Source organism: Ictidomys tridecemlineatus, chromosome 13, assembly GCF_052094955.1.
Source record: "Ictidomys tridecemlineatus isolate mIctTri1 chromosome 13, mIctTri1.hap1, whole genome shotgun sequence".
NCBI lineage: Eukaryota > Metazoa > Chordata > Mammalia > Rodentia > Sciuridae > Ictidomys > Ictidomys tridecemlineatus.
In genome coordinates, this window is record NC_135489.1 from 90261360 (window position 1) to 90288460 (window position 27101).

Here is a 27101-nt window from a genome sequence, read left to right on the forward strand (position 1 = left end):
AAAAAGTTATACCTGGGATCTCTCTATGTGTGTATTTAAATATCATAACCCTATGTGTACGATGGATCTCTATTTGTGTATTTATAATACTCATGTGTATGTTGTACAAAAGATGTTTGAAAGTACAAAGGGTCCAGGAGGACTTACAGAGTCTAGCTGGGTGTGGTGGTACATACCCATAATCCCAGCAACTCAGGAGGCTGTGGCAGGAGGATGACAAGTTCAAGACCAGCCTCAATAACTTATGGAGACCCTGTCTCAAAATAAAAAGGGATGGGGATGTGGCTCAGTTATTAAGTGCCCTTTGTTTCAATTCTCATAGCAAACCAAAACCAAAACAAAACAAAAAACCAAAACATGTCACAGTCCACATAATTCAACGGAGAATGACCAAGTATCATGGTTCCAGGGAATTCAGCACATGGAAACGGCTCTCTGTCGAAAGCTGGGCCTATATTCAATGCAAAATTTTAAGAGGTCAATAGAATAATAATGATAGTAATTCCCAAGAACTAAGCACATTCATGTTTGCTATCTCATTTATGCTTTACTTATGGTAACTATTTGTTTTGATGGCTGTGCAGATCTGACTCTAGGGTGGAACAGGGTTCAAGTCCCAGCCATGCCTCTTAATAGCCGTGTGACCTGGGCAAGCTACCTCAGTTCTCTGGACTCTGGTTTTCTCGTTTGTAAGCTGAGGATAACAACATCCCCACGGGGCTGCTGTGAGCATCAGCTGAGCTGACATGTCAAGTGCCAGGGTGGGCCTTTGCTAAATGAGTGTCACCTTATTATTATAATTGTTTACATTATTATTATCACCTGGGCATGAGGCAGAGGCCAACGTCTTGACCTCTCTGTGTCACTAAGCCATGACCCTTCTTCACTTCCCCGTGTCTTCCTTCCTTAGCCCAGTGGATGGGACTTGAGTGTCTGAAGATGAGAGGTGATAAGATGTGAGAGCTGGGGTCTTGTGCCTTGCATTTTCTTCTGAAGCTGCTCTTCTGGGAACCCCAGCTATGGCAATGTCGAGGGGGATGCCCAGAATATTTTTAAAAACCCAGAAAACAGGAGACCTATGAAGTGCTCAAGCCAAATGCGCAGGAGGGCAGGAGGCCTTTTGGCTTTACGCAGATGCCCGGCTTTTCCCTGATTGACAGACCTTGGTTGCAGGCTGCTGGAGCCTCCATTTCTGCCCCCACTCCATGCTGACAGTCCAGCTCTGTGGGCTAGGAAGTGTGTGGGAGCCAGGCGGAGTCTGCGCTTCCTGAGCTGGGCCAGAAGCCCCCGGAAGATGCCAGCTCTCGGGAGAGTCCAGCCTCTTCCCTGTCTGCTGGCAAAGGCCTAGTGCCAGGCCTCTGAGCGGAGGAAATGCTTTGCCCGAGCGGCCGCCATGCTGTGTTCCCCCCCAGTGGGCACCACGGGAGGTTTCGCCCTTGCGTCTGCTTTGAAGAGGCCCTTTATTTCTATTTTGGGACAAGAAAACTTGATCTAAGCCAGACAGCTGACAGGCGGCGTCTGGCCCTGTGTCCTCTGGTTCCTCCTGGCTGGGCTGCGTCTGCCAGGTGTGTCCCTTGAGCCCCAGGTGCCTCGGTAGAGTGGCCGCCAAGGTTGGCTGGGAAACAGGTGACCAGACTCGAGGCCGTGGTGGGCTGGGCAGCCGGAGCTGTGGCCTCCTTGGTCCCTGGGTTGGGGTGGCCTTGCAGAGCTGGCCTGGGCTCTGCAGGAGGCCACCAGTCTACTTCCTGTTGTCAGGTGGCTCTGGCCACCTTGGCCGCTGGCACTCCACTGAGGTTGGACTCTGTGCATGTGACAGAGCTTGGTGCTGGGACCTCGGGCCCCAGAGAAGACCCCCCATGATCAGTATCAGCTGGTTCTGAAGCCACGCGGCCAGTGGGAGCAGACATCATGCGGGAGTGCTGGCCACCAGGATGCGACCAGCGCATCAGAACAAAGCCTGTGGCTCTGCAGGGGGAGTGACTATATAATGCACCTGTGCCTCTCCTGAGCGCAGGTGCAGTGTCCCTGACGGGAACAGCAGGTGTTGCTGTGTCGGAGGGGAACGGAGGCCCACCTCCAGCCATCCTGAAATAATACCATCGAGCGAGAATGGTTTCTTCTTGGAAATCTCCTTCCAATCACTTAGCAAACATGAACATTATCTCCAAGGTTTTTCCCCTTATTCTCAGCTTCTAAACGTTCTGGAAACGGCCTGTTTTTTCTTATCCCGAGTTATAGTTTCCACGGAGCGGCCCCGGGTCCTGTCCCTCCGCCTGGCTGTGTTTTCCATGGCCCTGCTTCACAGGGCCCGTCCCCAGCTGGAGAGTGTCCCCGTGCAGAGAAAGGAAGGAAGTCTGCAGCCAGCTTCCTCTGAACCCTTCTCAGGAACAAATTCTTCATTTACCCTCAAGAGGAAGTGAGAACGTTGTGAGGATGAAGAATAATAGCTCAGTGGCACAGCGCTTGCCTGGCACCTCTGGATAGATAAGTGGCCTACGTGGCTCCCGTCCTTTGGGTGCTTGTGTCCTCTGCCCTCATGCACCCGTGACCTGCTCATGTTCAGGAGCACCCCCACTCCCTCTGGTTGCCCTGCTTCACACGAGCTCACGGGTCCCAACATGCCAGGGAGATGTCCTTCAGGAGATGGTTGGGTTGGGGACCTGGTCAGAACCTGGAGGCTGCCCTTATCACTTTGGAAGGCACTTGTCGGTTCCTGAGATGCTGGCCGCAGCAGCAGGGTATGGCAGGAGGACGCAGCCAGCTCTTTCCGTGAGCGGCAGTGCTGACCTGGTGCTCCACTGTCTCCGAGTGCACAGTTCTGCTGCCCTCATGTCCCAAGTGAAGGTGTGACATTCACACCCAGGCTGTGGTTTGAAGCCCTTGCTGGACTTTGCGTTGAGCTGTGTTATGTGAGACGGTGGAGAAGACTCACTGTCGCTGGAACAGGGGGAAAGAAGCTGTGGGGTGTCAGGTGGCGCTGTGACCTGGGGCTGATTCTCTGCCTGGGCCGGCTTCCTCTGCTGCGTGGGCTCCGGTTCCCTGCCTCACCCCGTCCAGGAGGATTCTGAGCTGTGGGCCACTGGCTGTTTTCCACAGCTAGAGATGGGCCTGAGGGAGTGCAGGTTATGCCGGGAGGAAGAGGTGAGTTTGTTGAAGTTCTCTGCCTCGAATTCCGGGCCGGCTGTTTGTAGTTTTTCTTGGCTTGGGTGTGAGCATCCTTCTGTCGGAGAAGCTGAGGATAAGGGATAAACCTTGGAGATAATGTTCATGTTTACTAAGTGACTGGTGGAGGAATGGGCATGTAGAATGAGTTCCTGAATATGGATTTTGGGGGAATGTGACAAGTTTCTGTAATGGATGAAGTTTTTATTTTGTACCTTTTATGTAATTTAACTAATTTGAATATTTAAAAATATGTCTGTTATTAAAATCAGCCTTTTCAAAATCTAAGACACAACTTTAGTCACAGTATTCTTTGTAATAAGAGCAATGATTTATCTCTTGAGGTAACAGAAACTGACTTTATTTAGACATTCTACTTTTCTTTGATTATTATTATTCTTATTAGAGAGAGAGAGAATTTTTTAATATTTATTTTTTAGTTTTTGTTGGACACAACATCTTTATTTTTATGTGATACTGAGGATCAAACCCAGTGCCCTGCGCATGCCAGGCAAGCACGTTACCCCTTGAGCCACATCCCCAGCCCTATTATTATTTTTAATACATGGTATCACTATGTTGCTAAGGCTGGTCTCGAAATTGTTGGTTCAGGGGATCTTCCTGCCTCAGCCTCAGGAAAAGCTGGGACTACAGGTGTGCATCACCACACCTGGCTTCCAACTTTTATTTTAAACAGAGCTTAGATAAAAATTTTAATTCAGAGAATTAAAAATCACCAATTTAATAATAAAAAACAAAATAAAGAATTTTTAAAAAAGATTGTCAGGAGGCTGGGGTTGTAGCTCAGTGGTAGAGCATTTGCCTAGCATGTGTAAGGCACTGGGTTTGATTCTCAGCACCACATAAAAATAAACAAAACAAAGGTCTGTTGACAAATAAAATATATTAAAAAAAAAAAAGATTGCCAGGAAGTCGCTTCAGAATCAGTGTCAGAATTAGAACCCGTTTGTTGGACCCGCTCAGGACTTTTTCATTTTGGTGGAGAATGAAAGACTTATTGATACAAATGAAAATTTAAGAAGGAATCACAAGTTCTTGCTCTGCAGATTTTTTAGGGAAGTTTTTGTTTTAAACCTTGAGCTGTTACATAGCTAAAATGCCAGAGAAGCAGCAAGGATATTTGGCCAAAGTTGTAACTACTGAGTGACATTTCTAAGCATGGACTCAGGTTCCCAGGTAGAATGAAGAGATGGGACCAGGGGGAGCTCTGCCTTCAGCCTCTGGGCTCGAGCAGGAGCTAAAGATCTGCCAGCGATTTTGAAATTTACTTTGAAGGTACAAACTTGGCTAGAAGGATGGACCAATTCAGTTGCTGTGGCCTTATCATAGTGTATGGAGATCCACAGATCATAATGCTTTTAGTTTGACTCATTAAAAAAAAAAAACAATGAGTGGTTCGCTCTGCAAAGTCTTGGGGTGCCAGGATGAGGTGATGAGTTCTTGCTCACACGGAGTGGGAAAAATGAAGGTTTACCTTTGATGCTGCAGCCAGCGAGGGCTATTCTGATGGGCTGGTTATGTTTGCACTGAAGAGATCCATATTTCACATATTGATCACTAAACTAGATTTAGTAATTTTACATTGCTACATAGCAAATTGTCATGAGCCCGGAGGCCAAGCACAATGCTCATTCTCGTATGGTGTCCGTAGCTCAGGGGCTGTGTTCTCATCTGGAGGTTTGGGTGGGGGAAGGATCCATTCCCAAGCTTATTCATGTTATTGACAGAGTCAAGCTTGCTTGTCCCTGTGGGGCTGAGATCCCTGTTTCCTTGCTGGCTGTCAGCTGGTGACTGCTCTCAGCTCTCAGAGGTCCCTGCTCTCCTTGCCACGTGGCCCCTTCACAGACAGGACCCTGTCTTGTTAGCTCCCTTCTTCAGAACCAGCAAGGGCACCTCACTGGAGTACTGAGCTGGATTCCTACACAGGGGAACCTGATCAAGGGAGTGGCACCTGTGCCATTTGTTGGTGAGAAACAAGTTGCAAGTTACTTTTGTGCTCAAGGGAAGGGAATTATACAAGGACACCATCCACTGTGGAGTCACATGGGATTCTGCCCTAACCAGGACACTTATGTCATTTCACTGACTTCTGTTCCCAAGAGATCGCAGCGTTTGAGTCCCAGAAAGCTTTAGGAGAGGGATCCCTGTTCCTAAGTTCTGGAGAATCAGAAGTGCATGTTTTCTTCTCTCACTGGAGAGAAGAAAGGAGAGGAGAAAGAAATGTCCAACTCCTCAAAGGAAGAAATAGTGATGGCCAACAAATATACGAAAAAGTGTTTGACATCATTAGCAATTTGGCAAATGCAAATCAAAACTACCCTGAGATTTCATCTCACACCAGTCAGAATGGCAGCCATCAAGAATACAGATAATAATACGTGCTGGAGAGGATGTGGAGAAAGGAACACTTTGACAGTTGGCGGGACTAGGACATGGTAGATGAGGACAACCACCATGGAAATCAGTATGGAGGATCTTCAGAAGGCCAGGCCTGGAACCACCATATGGCCCAGCTGGACCATTCTTCAGTCTATATCTTAAAGAATTAGAGTCAGCATGCTCCAGGGATACCTGCATACCCATGCTTATGGCATCCCAACTCACAAGAGCCAAACTGTGGAACCCACTCAGGTGTCCATCAGAGAGGAATGGATAAAGAAAATGTGGTGTGTATATACAATGGAGTTTTTTATTCAGTCGTAAAGAAAAATGAAATTATGTCATTGGCAGGAAAATAGATGGAACTGGGGACCGTTATGATAAAGGAAGTAAGTCAAACTCAGAAGGTCAAGGAGTCAAGTTTTCTTTCATACAAGAAAGTCAGAGAGGAGAAAGCAAAAGAAGGTTGGGAGCGGGTCTTATGGGAATCAAAGAGAGCTCAGTAGAGGAGAGGGATTAAGGGGTGGAAGGGGGCAAAGAGGGAGAAGTGCTGGGGAGTAATAATGGCCCAATTATGTTGTTACATTGTGTGCAGGTTCGAATATGTAACCACAGATCACCTCAGTTATATACAACCAAAACGCATCAATAAAAAAATGTGGGAAAAAAAAGAGATGTCCCCACAGCAGTGACAGGGGGAGTTGAACAGACACAGGGAGGCACTGGCTCAGGTGTTGGGGTGGGCCTCTGTGGGATTCTCACGGGGCCCTCGAGCTAGGTGCAGTCATTTTTTTTATCTAGATGCCTTAGCATTGGCGGATCACTCAGGAGTGACATATGGCAGCACTGTGCTTTGAGGGACAAGTCTCCTGGAGGGGGCGCGGCACATGAGCTAGACAGATGGCGGCTCATTCAGCCTTGGACAGGAGCATCCGACCCACTGGCAGGCCGGGTGCTGAGAGGCACTTGTGGTATCCGAGGCAGAGCTTTACCGAGTTTTCCCGAAGCTGCTTTGAAAGGTGCGTGGAGGTCTCCTGAGGAGGCACCGTGCTCAGCCTCCGAGGCCCTGTGTGCGTGGAGTCAGCTCACCATCTTGGGGCGAGGGGCCTGGCGATGGGTTGTGTGGCCTGGACAAAATCTGCAGCACCCAGTGGAGGATGGATCACTGACGGGACAGAGGGCGGGCGGAGAGGCCAGAGCTTCAGGAGGGCACAGAAGCAGGCCGGGATTTCAGGGAGGAACCGGAGCAGCTGGTCTTGCTCCCTGCAGGTCGGAGGTGGGGCGGGCCGGTCGTGTCCCTGCTCCAGAGGTTCTGCTGAGATCCCCTCTTCCTTCCCTTTAACACTTGCTGCGTATCTTCACGTTTTTATTTGCTTTATTTTGATATTTGTGCCTTTTGTTTTGACAGCCCTCAGACATTTTCTGGAAGTTGGTGTGTCTGGGGGTGGGTGTTCCAGGGGAAAGGAAGCACTGGTGCCCTGACGGCCCTTCTTTTCCTTTCTGTAGCACAAGCTCTGCACCTGCCATCTCACGCCACTGCCTCCTCCTCCGCTGGACCGTTTCCACGGACTGATACCTGTCGGCTCGTAGTGGTAAAGGTGAGTGGGGCTTCCGGCTCTTCTTTGTCACAAAGACTGTCAAACACCAGCCGTTCTGAGATGGTCCCTTCCTGAGTTACTGCATTTGGTTTTATGTTTGTGTGTATATGCCACTTTGTGTGTGTGTGTGTGTGGGGGGGGCTAAGTGGCTGGGACTTGGGGTGTCTTCATCAGAAGCTTAGATGACACATATGTGTTTGAGTCACCTCTAATATCCTCAGGCCCAAGCCCCATTCAGAGCCAGCCCCCTTGGGGGACAGCCAGGGGAGGTGCTGGAGGCTGCCAGGAGTGTCCCCCCCCCAGCCTGCCCACCTGCCCACCGTCCGCTTTTCCCCTTAGGCATGCCCCCCTCCCTTCCCTGTGCCTCTATTTTGTCAACTCTGAAGTGGCGTTAGTGAGTCTTGTCCTGCCTGATTGTCAGGCTTCACTTGACAGCAGGGAACCTCAGTTGGGGGCGCACTTGAGAATCTTGAGGAAAGGAGGAAGTTCTGTGAAATACAAGATGTAATTTTTTTCCCCTAAATTTTTAATGTGCCAGGTGGTATGCTCATTGCTTGTGGCAAATTCCTTGATAGAATGGAAACTTTCTAAGGGCCAGTGCACCCCCAGCCCCGTCCCCTGTCCCCGCACCCACTGCATTGTGCTGAAGGACAGTGTCCACAGCAGGGAGCTCCAGGGAACTCGTCAAATGAAGGACATGGATGGAGGTGTGTTTGGAGGGGCTCAGCACACCCAGACCTTTCTATCTATGGCTGCTATTGGCAATAGATGACGGTTGGGGACTGGGGAGGGGGTTTAGGGTGCTTCTTCACCGAGGCACACAGGTGCTTGAATTTAAAGGGCTTTTCACAACTTGGACCCTTCCTGGCATGGCAGGTGCTTAAGAGCGTGCGTCGCACAGTGGGCCATTGGCTGATTGAATGCAGTGGGTTCCTGTCTACTGCTGCCTTGAGGGTTCAGAGGTCTGAAAACGTGGAGTGCAAGGCACGGGGACTCACGGGGCGTGATAAGCCTTCATTCATCTCCTGGGTGTTCAGGGACTGATGAAGGGTTCATCTGGCCCCTGAGATCCTAAAGGAGCAGCATGAGGCTTGAGAATTCCCATCTTTGCTGCCCCGTGAGAGCTGGTGAGCTGCACTAGGTTACTTCTGTAACTTGGCACCTACCACCAGCTTAGAGTGGGAGGTGACTGCTCGACCCCACCAGGGCCTACAAACTGGGGGTGCAGCTCTGTTTGCATTCTTCATTCCAAATACATTCCCCCTTGAATTTACCCACCCCAAGCTAAAGCTGCCCCAAGTCGCTGTTCACCAACTCTCCTAATGCACCCACTGGCCTGTGCCCCGAAGGGCTGCCCAACTTGATTTGCAAAACTTTGGCAAAAGTAGAAATAATTCTTGAAAATTACATAAGTATCTGATTTTCCTCCTTATATGGGATTACCTCATTCTGTCAGCTATTTTAAGCAACTTTCAAAACTGGTAATGGAAAACTTTTTCTCAACTTGCAGTTGCTGAGTGTGGCTTTCAGGTTAGATGGAAAGCCGAGTTGCCCGCCCCCCCTTCCCCCCAGAGGTCCGAGAAGCGAGGCTGTCTCTGCAGACCCGCATGCTGCTTCACGCATCACGGGTAATTTTCAAGCACAGACTTAGATTCCAAGGTGTCGTAAGAACTTTCACACCTCTAAAATAGGTCCTTACAGTTGACTGTCCCGGAATTTATATTCACTCTGTTACTTGTAAAGCTTGGTCCCTTAAGCAGCTCACAGCTGGGCCGTGAGACATTCCTAAGGGCTGATGCAGTGGACAGGTGGCATTATGGCTCAGTGCTCTGCCTGTCTGGGAAGCCCACGGAGGTCTGCGTTTTGCACAGACCCTCTTTCTGTACATGGATTCGTTTGAACTTGGCTTTGAAATGGGGGTGGGTCTGCATGTGTAGGCTGCTGTTAATGTGCTTCATCACTGGGGCCTCCTGGATGAGCTCAAGGTTTGCCCCTTGGCATGTGGCATTTGTAAAGCAGAGTCACAAGCCACGGAATTTGGGTTGAATTCTCGCCCCGTGGATTTTATTCACTTTGTGACGCACACCAGGTTCTAGCTCTGAGTCTCAACTTTTTTGACTTTTAACAGGATGTTATTTATCTTGAAGAATTATTTAGTAGATGCCCAATTCAGCATTTTGGTACACAGTAGGTGGGAGGATTAGAGGTCTGTCCTCAATCAGCACAGGGAGAATTCCTGAAGAACTTCACAGGTGTCTTCCAAGTGCCAGGCGTGCTGGGGTGTAGCCTCTGAGATGCAGGCCAGGGAGTTGCTCCTGACCTCTTTTCACCCATTTCTCTTCTTGAGAGAATGGAACCTCAGCCTTGGATCTTCTTGGCTCAGCAGACGAGAGGATGCAGGTGGGGAGAATCCCACCTGTCTTGGTTCCCTTCAACGTCCTTCATAGACTGTGGGACAGGGAGTCGGCGTGGGATCTGTGGTCCCAGTAGAGTGACCCGCGGCAGTTAACAGACAACCCTCTCCACCGACATGCATCCCTAGGACCCGATCTTCCTGTTCTTGCCTTAAATTTAAAACTTTTAGGGTAAAATCAAAGAAGAACAGTATAGAACTGAGATAAGCGCTCATCACCTTTAAATGTGGGTTCCTGCTTTCTACTCCGCTAAGTAAATTAATGCTTGTTTTCACCAGATGTCGGTACAAAGTCATCTTTGACATTGAAACGGACTTAACTGTGAAGAACGTGACCCAACAGAAACGGCTGGGCGTGTGGCACAGGGTCTGGGCTCCCAACTCTGGGAGTGAACTCTGCCTTCAGGTTAGGTTCCTCCAGAGCTGCACCAGGATGTCCTGTCTGCATGAGCAGCTGGACCGCATCGGGTTAGAGCCTCTGCTGTCCTTCCAGGTTGTCATCAGAGAGGTGACCCCATGGCTGCCAGTGCCAGGAGTCCTGGTTCAAGGGTCTCTCTTGGCTTCTGGAAGTTTCTGGGTCCTGCAGTCCTCATTCATCTCCAGTGCCTTCCTGCCCCTTCCTGCCCCTGCCTGAGTCCTTCCTCTGTGCAGCACTGGGGAGTCAGGTCTGGAGCCCCAGCTCACCCTTCAGATTCAGGTTCAGAGTAGCATTGAGAAAAACAGATGCCCAGCAAGGGCGTCACGATCGCGGGACGCCTCTATCTATGGGCTGGACTAGGACAATGGGCAATGCAGGGAGGAGGGTCAGCAAGCGGGGACAGGCTTTCGGAAGAGAAACTTCTTCCTTTTGTTGCTTCCCCCCTGGTCTGGGACCTGGGGGATTTTCTCTGTCTGTTCGATGGTTTCTGTCTTCCTATTATTAGATTATATTATTTTCTCAAGTCAGTGTGCAGAGTCCTATCAGAAAAGCACCTTGAACATTCTGCTTTCAATTCCAGTGTGCTGGCAACTTCTTCAGTTGATACCTAGCACAGTATTGTTAAGCTGCTAAAAAGCTAGCAAATTTTCCACCTAAATTTTTGTGGGGGAGGTTGGGGTGGGGGCGTGGGGAAAAGAGTATAAAAATAAACCTTTCAGAGATTCTGGGTTGCTTGGTGGCGGGTGTATTTTTCCATGGTGCGGGAGGTTAGAAATAGCATTGCTTTTTATGGGATTCTCAGCAGCAGCTCGAGAATTTGGCTTCGTGGGTTGGGTCTGCGTGTGTGGGTGAGGTGGCTTGTGCCGTGCAGTGGGGTGGGCAGCGCCAGGCAGCACACTCCAGCACCTTCTCCCTCTTCCTGCCTCCCTGCGCCCCGCTGGGTGTCACCCAGTGAATTGTGCTCAAGTGTAAAATGTGCTTTGCCAAGGTCAGGCTCTTCTGATGACTTGCCCGTGGCAGCCGATGCCAGTTGTAACAGACTGAGTCTCAGCAGTCCCAGCAAGTCACGTTGGTACATCTGCGCGGCAGTCGCCGGGAGGGCGTGTCCTTCAGGGATGCTGCCAGTCCGACTGGCCAGAGCTCTTGAGATGAGGGACGGGACCTTCTCCTGCAGACCTTATGTCATGGCCAGCCTTCTAGAAAGAGTCCTTATGGATTCCTGACATTTGTTGGAGTTATGTAATTCTTCCAAACGGAGGCTGGTTACTGAGCTTTTCTCAAATTCAGTGCAGGAGGGGAATGGGAGGAGATGGGCATGGGGACGGCCACCGAGGCTTGTAACCCCAGGCAGCTCAGGGCATCTGTGAGTTCCCTGCAATCACGCTTGCTCCTGGGGAGAATGTCAGGGCTTTGATGGGATTCTCAGTAAGGTTTTGACCTCCCCAAAGGTCAAGAGCGTTTGCAGTAGAGCATGAGATGCGAGGTTCGTTTGACTGGGAGAAATCTTCTTAGTGATGGTCAACTTGGAAGGGTAATGAGTGGAGCTCAGGGCCACATGGGCGGGATTGAAGAGGACAGGCCTGGGGAGGGGAGGGATTTGGTCACAAAGTGTGTGACCTGCAACACAAAGGGGACCGTTGGAAGTGTCAACTGGGCTTTTTCTGCCCAGGCTGTCTACTTCAGCTTTATATAATATTTGTTTTTGTGTTGGCTGCGACTCCTGCCAAAGGCTGTTTGGTGACGCTTGGTTAACTTCGCAAGCTGAGTGCTTGGGAGAGGGCCTGCTGTGCTCGGGGCGTCTGGGGTCTGTCTGGGCTCAGCCTGACGTGTAATCAACAACTTCCTCCTTCTTTCCTGGGGTCTGGTTTGCCAGTGGCTCTCCTCATTTTTTGCATGTCTTTCTGGCACCTGGGGCTGTGCTACAGCAATTGAGCTGTGTATGGGTTGGGGGACAGTGCAGAAGACCTCAGGCCAGGGCCTGTTGGCCTTCCCGCACACCCAGGCTTGGGGCTGCTTGGGTACCTTCTGTCTGAGTCGGCCAGTCACACTCCAGAGGGGGATTTGCTGAGTGAATGGACAGACAGGTCACAAGTACGAAGCATCCCAGCTGCCAGGTGTCCTGTCGGGGGACTGCCCTGGCTAAGAGTGGTGGTCCCTCTTTCTGGGCCACATAATCCACTTAGGAACAGAATCATTCTGTTGAATCCACAAACGTAGGTGGAAGAACAAGGAAGCCATGGTCCCTTCTGTTGGTTTTCCAGAGCAGAATGTAAAGGGTACATGTGGAGATGGGGCTTTGGGTAAGGAGGCTTTTCCTAAAAGCTCTGTGGACCTGAGTCTGCATTGCCTATATTTTTCTTCCTGCAGTGCTGTGGGTGGAATCCAGGGCCTCGTGCATGCTAGGCAGGCGCTCTACCATGGAGCCACGCCCCCAGCCCCCTACTTTGGAAGAGTTCCTGCCTGTATTGTGGGTTCGGTGGTGTTGTGCTCACTTTCTCCCTGTGCCATCGTGTACTAGAACAAGGCTGCTTCCAGGTCTCGACTCTGGGTCTGGGCAGAGGCCTTTTCCCAGGGTGATGCCTGGGTGGGAGGCCCGTGACCTCTGCTCGCCTGGCCTTGGGGTCATGTTCCCTCATCACCTCCTGTCTATGCAGCCCCACTGAGCTTAGAAAATTGAGAAGATGTGCTGATTCTTGAGTCATTTCAGAAAGAGTCGTGCCACAGGCTCAGGTGCATATGCCAAGTGGGTTTTGGTGCTTTCCAGGCTGTGAGGGTGCTTTTGAGTTGCCCTTCAATGAACTCATTACCACTTGGTATTGGGATGATTAAGTCGGTTACATACATTTTCATCTTTAGTGGTTTTCAGGATTTCCCCCTACTTTTTTAGGGGGTACTGGGGGTTCAGCTCAGGGGCACTCAACCTCTGAGCCACATCCCCAGCCCTATTCTGTATTTTATTTAGAGACAGGGTCTCACTGAGTTGCTTAGCTCCTTGAAGTTTCGGAGGCTGGCTTTGAACTCGCCATCCTCCCGCCTCAGCCTCCTGAGCTGCTGGGGTTACAGGCGTGTGCCACCGTGTCCGGCTCTGCCCTACCTTTTAAAAAGAGTTGTGGTAAAATATACCTAGCACGGTGGAACCCTGGCGCGTCGCTGGTGGCAGTGGAATGATTCCGTGCGGTGGAAGACCACCTCGCGGCCGTCCTTGATGGTAGAGTCCTGTGGCATTAGGAACAATCACACTGTTGTGCGACACGCCTGCCCCCGGGCAGAGCCTTTGGAGCTCGGGGAGAGTCTCCCACGGGTGAAAGTCAGCCGTGTGCTGGAGAAATAGCAAACGGACCTGCAACCTTGGGAAGGAAGGTGAGGTAGAAAGTTGAGAAAGCAGTGCCAAGCCGGGAAGGTGTGTGAAGGCCCCCGCAGATCATCCTGTGGGGCGTGGAGCGCCTTGGGGCTCTTCAGGGAAGACGAGGTCGTTATGTGATGTGTTCAGGGACCCGAGTCTGGTAGCCAAGGGTGGGAACGAGTGGAGGGGACACTCAGGAGCTGGGAAGGCCAGCCAGGAAGAAGAGCAAGGAGCTCGTTCCAGGCCCCAGTGATTGGGCCCCAAATGAGGTGGCAGTGACAGAGAAGAGGGCCTGCAGAGGAGCAGTGTCGGGTGGGCTGACTGACTCCGTGTGGAGCTCAAGGTCGGCTCTGAAATGACTCTCGGGCCTCCGTCTTGGGTGAGTGGGGAGCTGGCGTGCGCAGAGACAGCAGCGGGGAGAAGGGGCTCACAGTGTGCGAATGAGGGGTCTGGGCTGGAGGTGCCTTGGCTCAGCACGTCTGAAGACACTGTGAGCTAGAGAGGTCATGACTGAAAACGGAGATGTGGGGGTGTTATGGTGTAGATGAGGTGTCCCCCAAAAGCTCACATGAGAGGCAAAGCAAGAAGGTTCTGGGAGAACTGATTGGGGTGTAGCCTTAACCTAATCAGTATATTGATCTCTGATGGGACTGGCGGCAGGTGGGGTGTGGCTGGAGGAGGTGGGCATTGGGGCCTGGCCATGGGGTGTATATTCTGTATCTGGAGAGTGGAGTCTCTCCGCTTTCTGATCACCATGTGAGCTGCTGTCCTCTGCCACCCCCTTCCTCCGTGGTGTTCAGCCTCACATTGAGCCCCAAGGAGGGGAGTCTGCTGTCTTAAGGATTGAGGCTTCTGAAACCCTGAGCCCTCTGATAAATTTTCCTCCCCTAAAATTTTTCTGGTAGGATCTTTTAGTTCTAGTAGTGAAAAAGCTGATTAAAACGGGGGCAGTAATTAGCATCAGGCAAGATCACTCCAAGAATACAGAGCAAGTGTGAGAGCAGGCAAAGTGCGTGAAGTCTTTGTGTGCCTTGCTACATCGCATGTTCAGTAGGACACACTGGTGTGTGTGTGTGTGTGTGTGTGTGTGTGTGTGTGTGCGCGGACGCGAGTGCTACTAGAGATTGAACCCAGAGCATCCCCCCTGTTGGACGAGTGGCATCTCCAGTCCTTGTTATTCTCTGAGGCAGGGTCTTACTAAGTGGCCCAGGCTGGCCTTGGATTTTTGATCCTCCTGCTTTGCCCTCCCTGGTAGTTGGATTACAGGGGTGTGCCACACACCTGAATAGGTGGTTTTGTCTTAGTACAGTCCTCTTTATCTTAGCATCACGATCATCTTTTGTGTTCAAGTCTCTCAGCTTAGTGGTCAACCTTAGAGATTTGCCAAACTCTGCGCTGTCCCTTGCTCAGACCGTTTTCCATCTCTACCTGGAGGCCCTGGGGCTGCTGCAGCCCACACTCACTCTTGGATGTGTCATTCAAAAAATAACGACCTTCAGCGTGTGCATGTGGCTAGTGCGCTCACCTGGTCCCCCTACCCAGCGTCTTGTTCTCTTTCCATAGCCACTTGCATTTTTAAGGAGACCTCGTGCAGTCGGAAGGGTTGCCCTGGTTGTTTTTAGGCCCTGGGGACACGCAGAGCCTCTACCGTCTTCCCAAGTGTGCTGGTGGGAGTTGGGTGTCCACCTGTGTCCCGCGGGTGGGGCCCCATATGGAGACATGCAAGGCGACTCCACACTTCACTTTAGAAGGGAGCGGGGCCTTCTGTGTGGGATCATCAACTCTTGGCTCAGGCCCACTTGACGCGTTCCCGCCTGGTGTCCTGACCACGATGCTGAGGTCCAGTGGCTCACAGCCTCTCCACCATTAGCCTCCCATCACGGGGGGGGGGGTCTAATTCTATTGCCGTACAATACCGACCTCACGCGGAGCCATAGGGTGAGTGCAGAGGGGAGCACGTGTGAGGAGCACTCCCTCCAGGACCCATTTGGTCATGGAGTGTTTATTTCAGGGGAAATTCTGGTAATTAATAGAAACTCCTTGCAGCTGGGAATAATTAATGGAAGACCAATTACAGAAATATGACGAAATGGTTCCCTACAGAGAAAAATGTTATGATCCTGTGTCAAAGGAGGCAAAGAGATGAAGGCAAAATCTACCTAGTTACTGTGTAACTAGGTTCAGTACAATCATTTGGGTTTTTGGAAATTTCATATGGACATAGAAGTCATCAGAGAAGCACAAGGTACAGTCAACATCTCCCAAGCATCTCTCTGGACCACAGGAAGAATCATAACGATCACTCTACGTTGCTGAAGATTTCCTTTGCAGCAGTTCTTATGGTGATTTGTGGGGTTTTTGAGGTAGTTAAACATAGAGCAGTTTTATAATTGTCCGGTTGAAAATAAGTAGAACGTCACCCAGAATAAAACGGGAAAATGCTGCATTCCCAATTCCAGATTAATAGAGTCCTCTCTTTCTGGTCTTCTTCCATCAGTTTAGCCAGAATTACACTGATAAAGGTCTGTGCCGTATCTCTTTAAAGGAAAAAGCGGTTATTGAAATTGAATTATTTATTTCACATCCAGTTGTGGATACTAACACTATCTTAGGTTTACAGCAAAGGAACATTTAGTTGATGATAGGGCCAGATACATAGCCTGGCTACTTCTGGATAGAAATATTGCTGAAATAATACAATTTTAATACCCAAAGCCAAAAAGGAAGTGTCCTGACAGGAGTCAGCACCATATTGTGAAGGTAGGTGAACAGGGAGTTCTTCAAGAGCCACGGCTAAAGGGTGAGTCAGGGGCCGTTGGAGATAGAGCACACCTCTTGCACTTTGGAAACACCCACAGTGGATAAGACCTACTGATAGGACTGCCCTACTTAGAAGCATTTAAAACACAACTTAAAAAAAAAAAAAAAGTGAACAAGTGCGAGCTTTGGCAGAGGCACTAAAACCACAAGGAGACGGCAGCCTCCACATCTTGGGGCATTTGGCAGCTGGGGTTCTGGAAGCACCGGTTAGGCCTCCCTAGGAACTGGGGCTCAGTTCTACTTAGCAGCGATTCAGGGACCCCACTGCTTGGTATTTCCCACTTCTCTGTAGGGTCCCTGCACTAGACCTGTTTGTTAGCAATTATGTTCAATGTGCTCCGAGCGTGTATTGTGGTTTTCTGAATTCTAAAACTAAAGTAGTTCAGTTCTGGGGTGCACAGTGGTTGGCTTTTTAGGGACTTAAATCACATTGTAGTCATTTTCTCCTTTGTCTCCCTCTTACGGTGTGGATAATCTGAGGGAATGGGAGATTGTATAAAGCTTATAATATTACTTCTGATGACCTTTATGGCAGTAGGGGTTAAAAGCCTTTTGTAGATTGCAGGGCCTAGACTTGTTTAAGGATTTGCAAATGTGTTAATGTAAGTAGAAGTTAGTATATATGGCTAGTTAGTTGTCTAATCACTTAACTTTAAACCTTCTTCAGGAGTGTCTTTAATTTACAGTTGAACAAAAAACACCGAATCCGTCTTTTGGTCACTGTAGTAGAAAAAGCATGAATAAAACTGTGATTAAGAATTGCTAGTTGGTACCGGGCACAGTGGGGCACACCTGTAATCCCAGCAGCTTGGAAGGCTGAGGCAGGAGGATTATGAATTTGAAGCCAGCCTCAGCAACTCAGTGAGTCACTTAGCGACTCAATGAGACCCAGTCTCTAAATAAAATATAAAAAAGGGTGGGGGATGAGGCTCAGTGGTTAAGTACCTTTGGGTTCAATCCTGGTATTTAAAAAAAAATGCTAGTTGTAATACTTTGCAAAAAGAAAGACATGGGTCACTGGTGACGTCACTTGGGGTCCATCTGTTCCTGTCTTAGAGATCTCTGCTCAACTGCAACCCCTGCTGTGCCCAGTGCTGAGCCTCTGGGACCGGCATGGAGAGGTGGGGTGTTGTGGAGAAGGACGGCTGGCTTGCAACTACCAGGTGTGAGCCCTTCCTTGCTAGAGTCGGGTGCTTTAGCTTCTGGGGTGAAAGCTCACGTTCAAGGACAGGCTTTCAGGTAGCTGAAGAAGAATCACTGTATCTCAGCCTTCGGGGGATCATGGGAGAGGCCCAGCAGCCTCTGGGGCATTTTGGATGTTCAGTGCAGGACCGCTGACTCTGGCCTTCCTGTAGGGAGTGGGCTGTGCAGACCCATTGCCCGTTGTGTTATCTCACACCCTGATTGTAAGCCTTCCATTCAGTGGAGGTTTCTGAATCATTGCAAAGTGAAACTGAGTCCCGGGTGCTTAGGGGGCCTGATGGGTGCTTCTAAAAGCCCCCGGCTGCCAAGATGCTCAATTCCCATGGTGTTTAGTTCTTCTGTGTGGGCAGACAGGGCTGGCTTAGGAGCATGGCTGCAGAAGGCAGGCCCTGGTGGTTGGTGCCTCCCTTCACTGGTGGACATCCATTCTTTCCATGTTACCATCAGACTGCATGACTTTGTTTCCCAGAGAGTCTCTTGGGCCTGAGGTCTCCATTTCCTGGTCCTTAAAATCAGGGTCTAGAGATTCCTTCTTGTTCACGGTTCTCCACAGAAAAGTGTTAACACTTTGGGTACCTTAAAAGTTTAGCTTGCAGTGAGTTCGTTCGTTCGTTCGTTCGTTCGTTCGTTCGTTCCTTCCTTCCTTCCTTCCTTCCTTCCTTCCTTCCGTCCTTCCTTTTTTAATGTTTTATTTAGAGACAGGGTCTCACTGAGTGGCTGAGGCTGGCTTTGAAGTCAAGATCCTCCTGCCTCAGCCTCCCGAGCTGCTGGGATTACAGGCATGCAACACTGTGCCTGGCTTGTAGTAGGTTTAAAAATTAATCTTTAAAATTAATCTACATTAATCTTTGTTTATATCCTAAGCATTCTCCTGCTATCTTAGTGTGTCTTAACTTTTTCTAGGCATAACAATCCGGGAACCATTCTAATACTAAATTGTTCAATGTTTGCTCAGCCAGGAGAATTGATAGCTATTTAAGGTTTCCATTTATTTGTTTTCTTTGGTTGCCTGTTTTTCTTTTTTCATTCTCCAGACAAGTATTCTTTAAAAAATAATCTGGATGTGTTTCAGGAATTTTTTGGTATCTTAAATCCTGCGGTGAGAATGTGCACAGTTTCTTTTTTGTTAAGAAGCAACAGCAGGGTATCTTGAAAGAATTTTGTTTTCCCTTTTCAGATGTGTGACCAACTCCTTAACTGTGGGCAGTAGCAAAACATTTGGTAAGATATAAAACTATACAACTCTCTAACATATTAATGAGACATCATCACTCTAAGAAGTTAGTATAGCAGAAAAATGGAAAGGCCTTTTACCTGTTAGTTAAAGTTCATCTATACCAAACCTTTACCTCAGGGTGCAGACCACCTGGGGACTGTCCTTGCCAGTGCCAGCCGACAGATCTGGGGACCTTGCTTGGCACCTTGGCCTCCTGAGACAGCCGACCCACAGGCCCATTCAACACGGGTGACACATGGGATTTTAATTTCCTGATGCTGACTTAACTAGGAGAAAATTTCTGTTTACAGGCAATAAAAAAAAAAAAAATAACCCAAAACTGAAACGGACTGTCTATCAGGCTGGATGGAGTTTGGTCTGAGTCACAGCAGGGCAGCCCCTCGGAGGGCGTGGCCGCGTCCTCTCTCCCTCGAGTGCCCCAGCCCGCTGTGTCCACTGACGTCTTTACACCCCTCCAACGGAGGCCCCATCTGTTGTGCTCCAGGAAACCAAACGATGAAGGTTATGAAGGATACGACCAGAACTCGGCTCTCTGCTGCCGAGAGGGGACTCAGAAGGCAAAAATCAACTGTTTTGGTGTTTCTTTTTTTTTTTTTTTGTATATTAATCCACTCACTCACTCACTCATTCAGGAAATAATAATTGAGTAATTGCTGATTGAAACCATAAAATATGGTCCTGCTAGGCATGGTGGGGCGTATCTGTAAATCCAGTGACTCAGGGGGCTGAGGCAGGAGGATCGTGAGTTCAAAGCCAGACTCAGCAACTTAGTAAGGTCCCAAGCAACTCAGGGAGACCCTGTCTCAAAACAAAACATAAATTGGGCTGGGGATGTGGCTCAGTGGTTAGGTGCCCCTGAGTCACAGGTTGGCTTCTATAGTAGGGGAAAGGAGTTGCTGGTGACAAGGATCCGATCATCTGTGGGCACAGAGCAGTGTTGACAGGGCTGGGGGTGCCGTGTACTGGCTGTCCCAGTGCAGGCTCAGCCCGCTGTCTCCCCCCACTGTGAAGCACTGTGCAGACTGGCCCTCTGCAGACAGGCCAGATGAAAGCTCACCCCTCCAGAGTTTATCAACTGTGTCTTTAACGCTCAGGAGAAGTCAGGGTCTCGATGGAGGTAAAGGTGATTTATCTTAAGTCCCCTGAATTTTCACAAAGCAATGATTTTGAAGATTAAAATGTGTGCATTTGTTTTTAATTGTGCTTTTTCTGCTTGAGACGGACTGGGTGTCCCAGCGGAGGCCACGCACGGCATGGGAAACTTCCCATTTACTAGGGAGATACGGCACCTAAATCTATTGGACCAACAGATGAGGTTTGAATCAATCAGGTTAAATTTTGAAAAACACCTCAGTGAAACAAAAAAATTCCCCTTAAGGCTATCAGAAAGAGGCACTAGGCATTGCCTTTAGTGTATTCAGCCCTCAAACATTTGTTGGGTGTCTTTTGAGGGCTCAGCTGGGTAACGAGGAAGCAATAGGGGAGTCAGAAGTTTCCTGGGCTCAGAGACGTTACCAGCTACTGGAATGGTGGGGTGGATGAGATGTCGATAAAGCGTTTCCAAGGACCTGAGATGTTTTATTATTTTATTTATTTTTCTGTGGTGCTGAGGATCGAACACAGGGCCTCACACGTGCTAGGAGAGCGCTCTACCACTGAGCCCCAGCCCCAGCTCCTGTCTGAGATGTTTTTAAAGCCCGTGACAGACAGTGGCGACACTGGGGTGCACCGTGATGAGAACATCTGTGCTAACCTGTGAGTCACGGGCTGATGATATTTCTGGATGTGCTTTGTACGTTTTGTGAATCCCCAACCCACCCTCTGTTTCCCCAACTTTCTCCCACTGACTCAGATGACCGTAGGTCAGAAACATTTGAGTTGTAAAATGTTTTCAGTGTCTAAAAGAACCTGGCCCTTCTCCCATCTTCAGGCTTTGGCCACCTGGACAGCAGCACATGAGATGTGACATCTCCAGTGCATTGTGAGAGGAGAGAGGACGCCCTTGGTGGAAGGTTCCTCACGCCCAGTTTGCTCCAGAAGTTCCAGTGGGGATGTTGGAGCCTTTACAGCTGGTGTCTCCCAGTGAAGAGGTGGAAGCCTGTGGCAACCCAGGAGGGACTGAATTTTGTGAGACTGGAGCCGGGGATTCCTTGGTTTCTGCCATCTGCGTTGGAGTTAGCAGGACATTGTTTTCTGGTGGTCACCTGGAGGATTTGTTGTGTAGTTCACGAGGCAGGAGTCAGTGGCCTTCTGCCTGGTGGATGATTGACAGTTTTGAGAGCAGGACTGAACTCCTGACTCCCACCTGTATTTCTGGGGAAGATCTAGGACTTTTCCATTGCCTGGAGCGCTTGGGAAGGGAAGGATGACCGAGGCAGTTCAGGGCTGGCTCTGGTGAGGATGTTCCTGAGGCAGGCTCTCTTTGGGTCTGGGACTTGGACACGGTGTCAGGGGAGTGCTGTGAACCTTCATGTTGGCGTCTTAACTTTCGAGGTGGACATGTGATGAAAACGTAAACTGGAGCCGAGGGGTTCAGATCTTGGCCCAGTTACAGCTCTTTTGAGTCTCTCCAGCACTGGAGCGTGGGTTGGCATTCTTTGTAATCAGTTCTACGTCCCTCCTGTGGCCTCTGGGGCTGCACAGGTTAATTCCGTGTGTGCTGGGATGACGGACCAGGAGATTAGACATCACTTCTAGGCTGTTGTTGGAAGCTTCTGCCACATGGACAGTCTAGCTGATCTCATGTGTTTGTGCTGCCTCTAAATCAGCAGTATCTGAGGTGAGGACGTCATGGTTTGTTTCCCCTCTACCGTCTCTGAACAGATACTGATGCTAATTAATCAGGTTTAGATGCATGGAGCAGACACCTCCTCGTGTAGTCATGCAAATCTATGCAGACTGTAAAGAAACAAGCAGGCTCTGCTGGCCTTGGAGCTGGACTAGAATGTTCTGCCACACTGGCCCTTGCTGCCGTCTCAGGAGGAGGGTGACGGGGAGAACGGCCGTCTATGGTTGACTTTTAGGCTAAAGCATGACTTCAGTATACTTTTTCTTCTAAAAATGTCTGACTGCCTCCCTTGAAGTCTTGGATCAGCGTCACTTTCCCTCTCCGTTTTTTCCACTTTGCACGTGAATTTTCAGGTGGTGATATTGCCTCGTTAGTCATTGTCACTTCCACTGACACCCTCCGAAGCTACTTGCAAAATAGATCTTTAAAGTTTTATTTTCAATTTAAATATTGCCTTTCACCTTGTGTCAAGTTCAAGAAAAACCACTGGTCGATAGCACTGTTTGAAGCCAGGAGTGTCCCTTGTGACTCGGGAAACCTCAAAGTGGAATTCTTTGGGGCTGGGGTTGTGGCTCAGAGATAGAGCACTCATCCAGCACGTGCGAGGCCCTGACTTCGATCCTCAGCACCACATATAAATAAATAAATGAATAAAGATATTGTATCCAACTACAACTAAAAAATAAATATTAAAAAAATGGATTCCTTTGTACAGGCTCAGTCTCATGTGGGCTGGCCGTGTCCTGTCGTCCAAGCTCTGGGGTAGGTAGCGCTCTCCAAACTCATGCTAGAGCACTTCTGAGGTTGGTGTGAGAGGTTTGTCCCAGTGATGACCCTTCAGCCTCTGACCATTTCAGTGTAATTCTGTACACTAAGCCGAGGAATGTCATCTGTAGTTTGTGCCACAATGAAAGGGCTGGTGGCAGGCAAGGTGATGTTGCTTTGCCACACCTGTAGGCTGGAAACACATGAGAAAACAGACGTAATGATGAAAAACAGCCTCTTCTGAAAAAGGCTTCAAACCTGAATACGTAGCAAAAGATTTAGCCACCAGAAGGTTGGGGTCTTGAAACAGAGCTATAATCCTAGAAGAGCAAGTTATATTTTCTTCTTTAGAATCTGAAGGGGCCAAAGCTGTCAAATGTCATCAAAGCCCTTCAGTACAGGTGAGGGAGTAGAAGCCAGAGTGGTTAGTGAGCTACCTAAGGTTTCCCTCTCGTAAGCTCATTGGGCTGTGACGTGAGGACTCTCTCTTGCCACTTGGTGACCCTTCCTGAGCCCGTTCCGCACAGAGGATGTGCACAGGGGCTAGTAAGGCCAGTTGGCAGCGAGAGTCTTAAGGGTTGCTCGGGAAATCCTGTTTGCACACCTCTTACTTCAAAAGTGAGGGTAGGACAGCCTACCTGCTGGTTTGGGTACCAGCCCTTTTGCAGAATGGTGAAAACCGTGGTTATCTTTGGAGTTTGGCTTTGCGTGGCTAGTTGAGATTGTGAGTGGTGAAGCTGAGGGGTTGTCAACACTCAAATGGACACAAAACTGAACTCCAGAATTAGAATGGGCTCAGGATGTGGCGTGGGAGTCGGCTGATCAAACTTTCAGGGACGTGTATAAATATTTTGTTCTTGCCCTGAAGGAAATTAATTGTGGAATCTTTGTTTGCAAACTTGAGAAATTTTAGCCGACAGATTTCCTAAGGGAAGTTGCTTAAACACAAATATCGACAGTACTGAGACCCCCGTTGGCATCTGGACTTTGTAGAAACTCCGGATATTTTCTCTCCTGCTTGGAATTTCCCGTGGCACAGGGTTTGCCTTTGACAGGCCAGCCGAGGCATATCCTTGCCTACTGTGCCCCATCCTGGGAGGCTGGGCCACCCCTTGTGACTCGGGAAACCTCAAAGCGGATTCCTTTGTCCAGTTCCTGCTGTGGACTCACTGCCCCAGGGAGCCATGTGTGTGGAGGTCACACTGAGCCTGAACCCAGGGATGCCAGAGGCTCCGTGTTTGATAGCCCGGCTATGGACACAGGGCCTGGTGCCATCTTGTCACAGCTCGCCTGCACTGTGTGCGTCACCTGTGGTTATTAGTAACACTCGACAGCCTCACACATGCCGATGGCTTGTATGCGTAGGCTGAAGTAAAATGGATTTTAGGGTCAACAGACAGACAGACAGACACTTTGGTATACTTAGCAAGAAGTGCTCCCAAATCAAACCGTGACTTTGAAACACAGGTTTGGTAAGGTTTGGGGATCCTCGGTGTGTCAGGAGAGGCTTGGGTGTATTTTATACGCACACTGGGTGGCTTCAACAATAGCAATTTATTTTCTCATAGACTGGAGGGTCAAAGTCCAATGGAGGTGCTGTCAGGGCTGGCTGCTGGTGAGGCTGGTGGATGGCCACCTTCTCAGCTTGTCCTCATGTGGCCTTCTTTGTGTACACTTATGGGGCTGGGACAACTCTGCGTTGGTATCTCTCCCTTTTCTTGTGAGGACCCCAACCCTATTGGGTAGGGCCTTTTATGGTTTGGATATGAGGCGTCCACACAAGCTCCTGTGTCGATGCAGGATTGTTCAGAGGGGAAGTGACTGGATTGTGACAGCTGGGACCTAAGCAGTGGGCCCTGTCTGAATGGACTGCCGGTGATCACCGTGGGCAGGTGGGGCGGAGCTGGAGGAGCTGGGTCACTGTGGGGAGCCATCGAAGGGTGCATCTTCCCTGTGGCCTCCTCCCCACTTCTCTCTACTTCCTGACCCCACCATGAACTGAACAGCTTTCCTCCCCTGGACCCCTCTGCCATGATGTCCTGCCTCACGTCAGGCCCAGAGCAGGGGACTTAGCCCACCAGGGACTGAACCTCTGCTACCACAAGCCCAAATAAGCCATTTACTCCTAAGTTGTTCTGCCAGGTGTTTTGGTCATGGTGGTGAAAAGCTGGCTAAGCAGGGCCCTACCTTGTGACTTCATGTCACCATAGTCACCTCCCTAGAGGGTTTTTCTCCAAATACAGTCCCACTGGAGCTTAGGATTTCAACGTCTGAGTTTTGGGGGGGCACACTTCAGCTGATCCCAGGAGGTAGGGTGCAGAAGGAGGTAGCCCAGCATCTGAGAGGCTCACCACATGAGGGTTCTCAGTCCTGCCACATGTGCAGGCTGGTGCGGCTGTGCTGCCCTGGTTGTCACTCTGGGACCCCGGCAGGGAGGCTACATCTCAGCGCGTGCCTCCAGGGTTTCTAAGAGAACACTGGAAAGCCTTGACCCAGCAGCTCAAGGGCCTGCCCAGAGGTGAAGGGGGCTCTGCTCTCTGTGAGAGAGTGCTGGCCTTTCGTGGCCTTTCGTGGTGTACCGGCCACTACTTAAAGTTCTCCCCCGTGTGTTTGTCTTTCGTTTGCTTCACGGCTGCGTGAAAGGAAATCGCCACCCTCTTTGACAAGGGAGGTCCTGGATACCTGCTGGCTGTGGGACACTGTTTACAGAAGGGTCTGCGTTGGAATTGAGGACCTTCCATTTGAAGGGGCTTCTACGTCTTGGAGGGTACTCTTTCCTCTGGCTCCCAGGAGTGGTGGAGGAGGGCACTGTGCCTTTGGGTGTTTTCTGGCCCCTTGGAGTGACACAGCCTTCTGTCTGTTGCCCTGTGCTACCTCTGAGAGGGCTGGGACAATTTTAACCTCTTTACTGAGCTACACAGGGACCAGGAGGAAGAGACGTGCCTGTTTGTTATCCAAACACCATTTCCTGAGCTCCGGAGCCCTGAGGTTTGTGCCCACACTTGAAGCTCAACGTTGAAGTCTGCATTGGCCTATCTGTCACATCTAGGACAAGGAGCAGGCCTTTCTTTGATTGTTCAGAGAATAAGGCATGTGGGGTAGGGTCAGGGACTGGGCCATGGCTCCAAGTAGAGGTTGGAACTTGTCCTATGAGCTGCCTGGGGTATAGTGGGTCCCTAGCCGTACTGAGATGCCTCATCTCAGGGTGACAGGCCCGGCACAGGGGGGAGGCCAGGAAGCTGTGTAGGGTGATGTCCCTGGCACTGTTCAGGGGCAGGACTGGTCCCAGGTGGGATGGTGCCAGGGGGAGGGGTCAGCTTTTAGAGGCACCGAGGCCGCGGCATCTGTCCGTAGGAGACTGGCATTCTGCTCACGGTACAAACCCAGCGGCCCGTGGAGCCTGGGAGCTCGGATGAAGATGCACTGAGACCAGAACAGCTCCAGGCTGTGGCTCCTGGATCAGGACAGCCTTGAGTCTGTGGGGTACTGCACCTGGTTTAAGTCTGTCCTTCCTCAGTTAGGGCTTATCGGAGGCCTGGACAGGTGGGAATGATGGTGAGGCCAGTTGTCACACTTTGGGAAGGCGGCCATGGGTGAGTCCTGTGTGGTCTGAACATCAGGGCTTCCAAATCCTCTCTTCTTGAAATTCCGGGGGAACCTTTCGTTGTATCATGCTCTGTGACTAGGCAGGAAGGCTAAACTGAGACTTGTGGTTTTGTGAATCTCGTGGGCATTTTATGTGACATTTGTAGTTGGGTTGAAGAGGGTTGGAGATTTGATTTCCTTTGGAATTGAGCATCATTTTTATAAACCAGCCCCTGGATAGTGGGGTGCTGCCACCTGCCCCTCAACTGTACTCATCCCAGTGTTGTGGGTGACTGTGAATGGTGAATGTGAGGGAAGACCCTCTTCCTGCAATTTGAACACTGTGGGGGAGCCTTTCAAGTGTGCAGTGTACCTGTTTGATATCTCAAAGCAAAAGGATTTTAAAATTTTCCTTTGGAGTCTTGGTTTTGGAACACCTGACTCTTCTTTACCTCACCATGGTGAGTGGGTTTCATTCCCAGCTTTCCAAGGAATCTCCATACTGCTTTCCGTATTGGCTGCTCCAATTTGCAGTCCCACCAGCAGTGTATGAATGTGCCTTTTCCCCCACATCTTCGCCAACACTTGTTGTTTGTCTTCTTAATAGCTGCCATTCTGACTGGAGTGAGATGAAGTCTTAGAGTGGTTTTGATTTGCATTTCTGTGATGGGCTGGGGATATAGCTCAGTTGGTAGAGTGCTGGCTTCGCTTGCACAATGCCCTGGGTTCAATCCCCAGCACCACATTAAAAAAAAAAAATTGTTCAGTCAACTAAGTCCTTGCTTATTTTGGAAGTGGGGAGTGAGAATTGGCCATGAGACAAGGCTTGAGTGACAGCAGCGAGGGGGAACCCGGTATTTCACTCCTTGTCCGTATGTACTGTGTGATCTTTAAGTCAGGGGTCTAGGCTGACCATGATCTTCCCTTTCTAAGGCTGAGCAGAGTCCTCCTGGGGTGGGAGTTGGGGTGTGGTAGGGAAGGGAGTGTGGTGAGCTCTGAGCCAGTCGCTGGTCAGCTCAGGAGTCTGCACCCCTGGCCACAAGTCCCTCAAGGAACCTGGGCATCTTTTCCACATTTAGATCCTCAGCACCTGGCACTTACTGGCAGCACGTTTGTCCAAAAGTTACAGGGGAAGGTGGGTTCGGACTCCGGCCAGGACATCCAAAGGAACATCAGTGTCAGGAGCTGAAGGAGCTTCCCAGTCCCCTGGGTTTATTAGTACTGCCTGTCCCCTCCCTCTCTTGGAGACTCTTTTTTTTTTTTTTTTTACCTTGGTACTGAGGATTGAAACCAGGGGCACTTAACCACTGAGCCACATCCTCAGTTCTTTTAAAAAATATATATTTTGTTTAGAGACAAGGTCTCACCG

The 27101-nt window shown here is 49.9% G+C and overlaps 1 protein-coding gene across 4 annotated transcripts in view; it reads left to right on the forward strand.

The window, feature by feature from the left end:
• Positions 1-27101, forward strand: part of Ldlrad4 (low density lipoprotein receptor class A domain containing 4) — a 353541-nt gene that overhangs the window by 46037 nt on the left and 280403 nt on the right. For all 4 annotated transcript variants that reach the window (XM_078030497.1, XM_078030495.1, XM_078030496.1 and 1 more), the window contains exon 2: positions 7069-7160. The gene's annotated coding sequence lies outside the window, so the exon portion shown is untranslated. The remainder of the gene's footprint in view (positions 1-7068; positions 7161-27101) is intronic.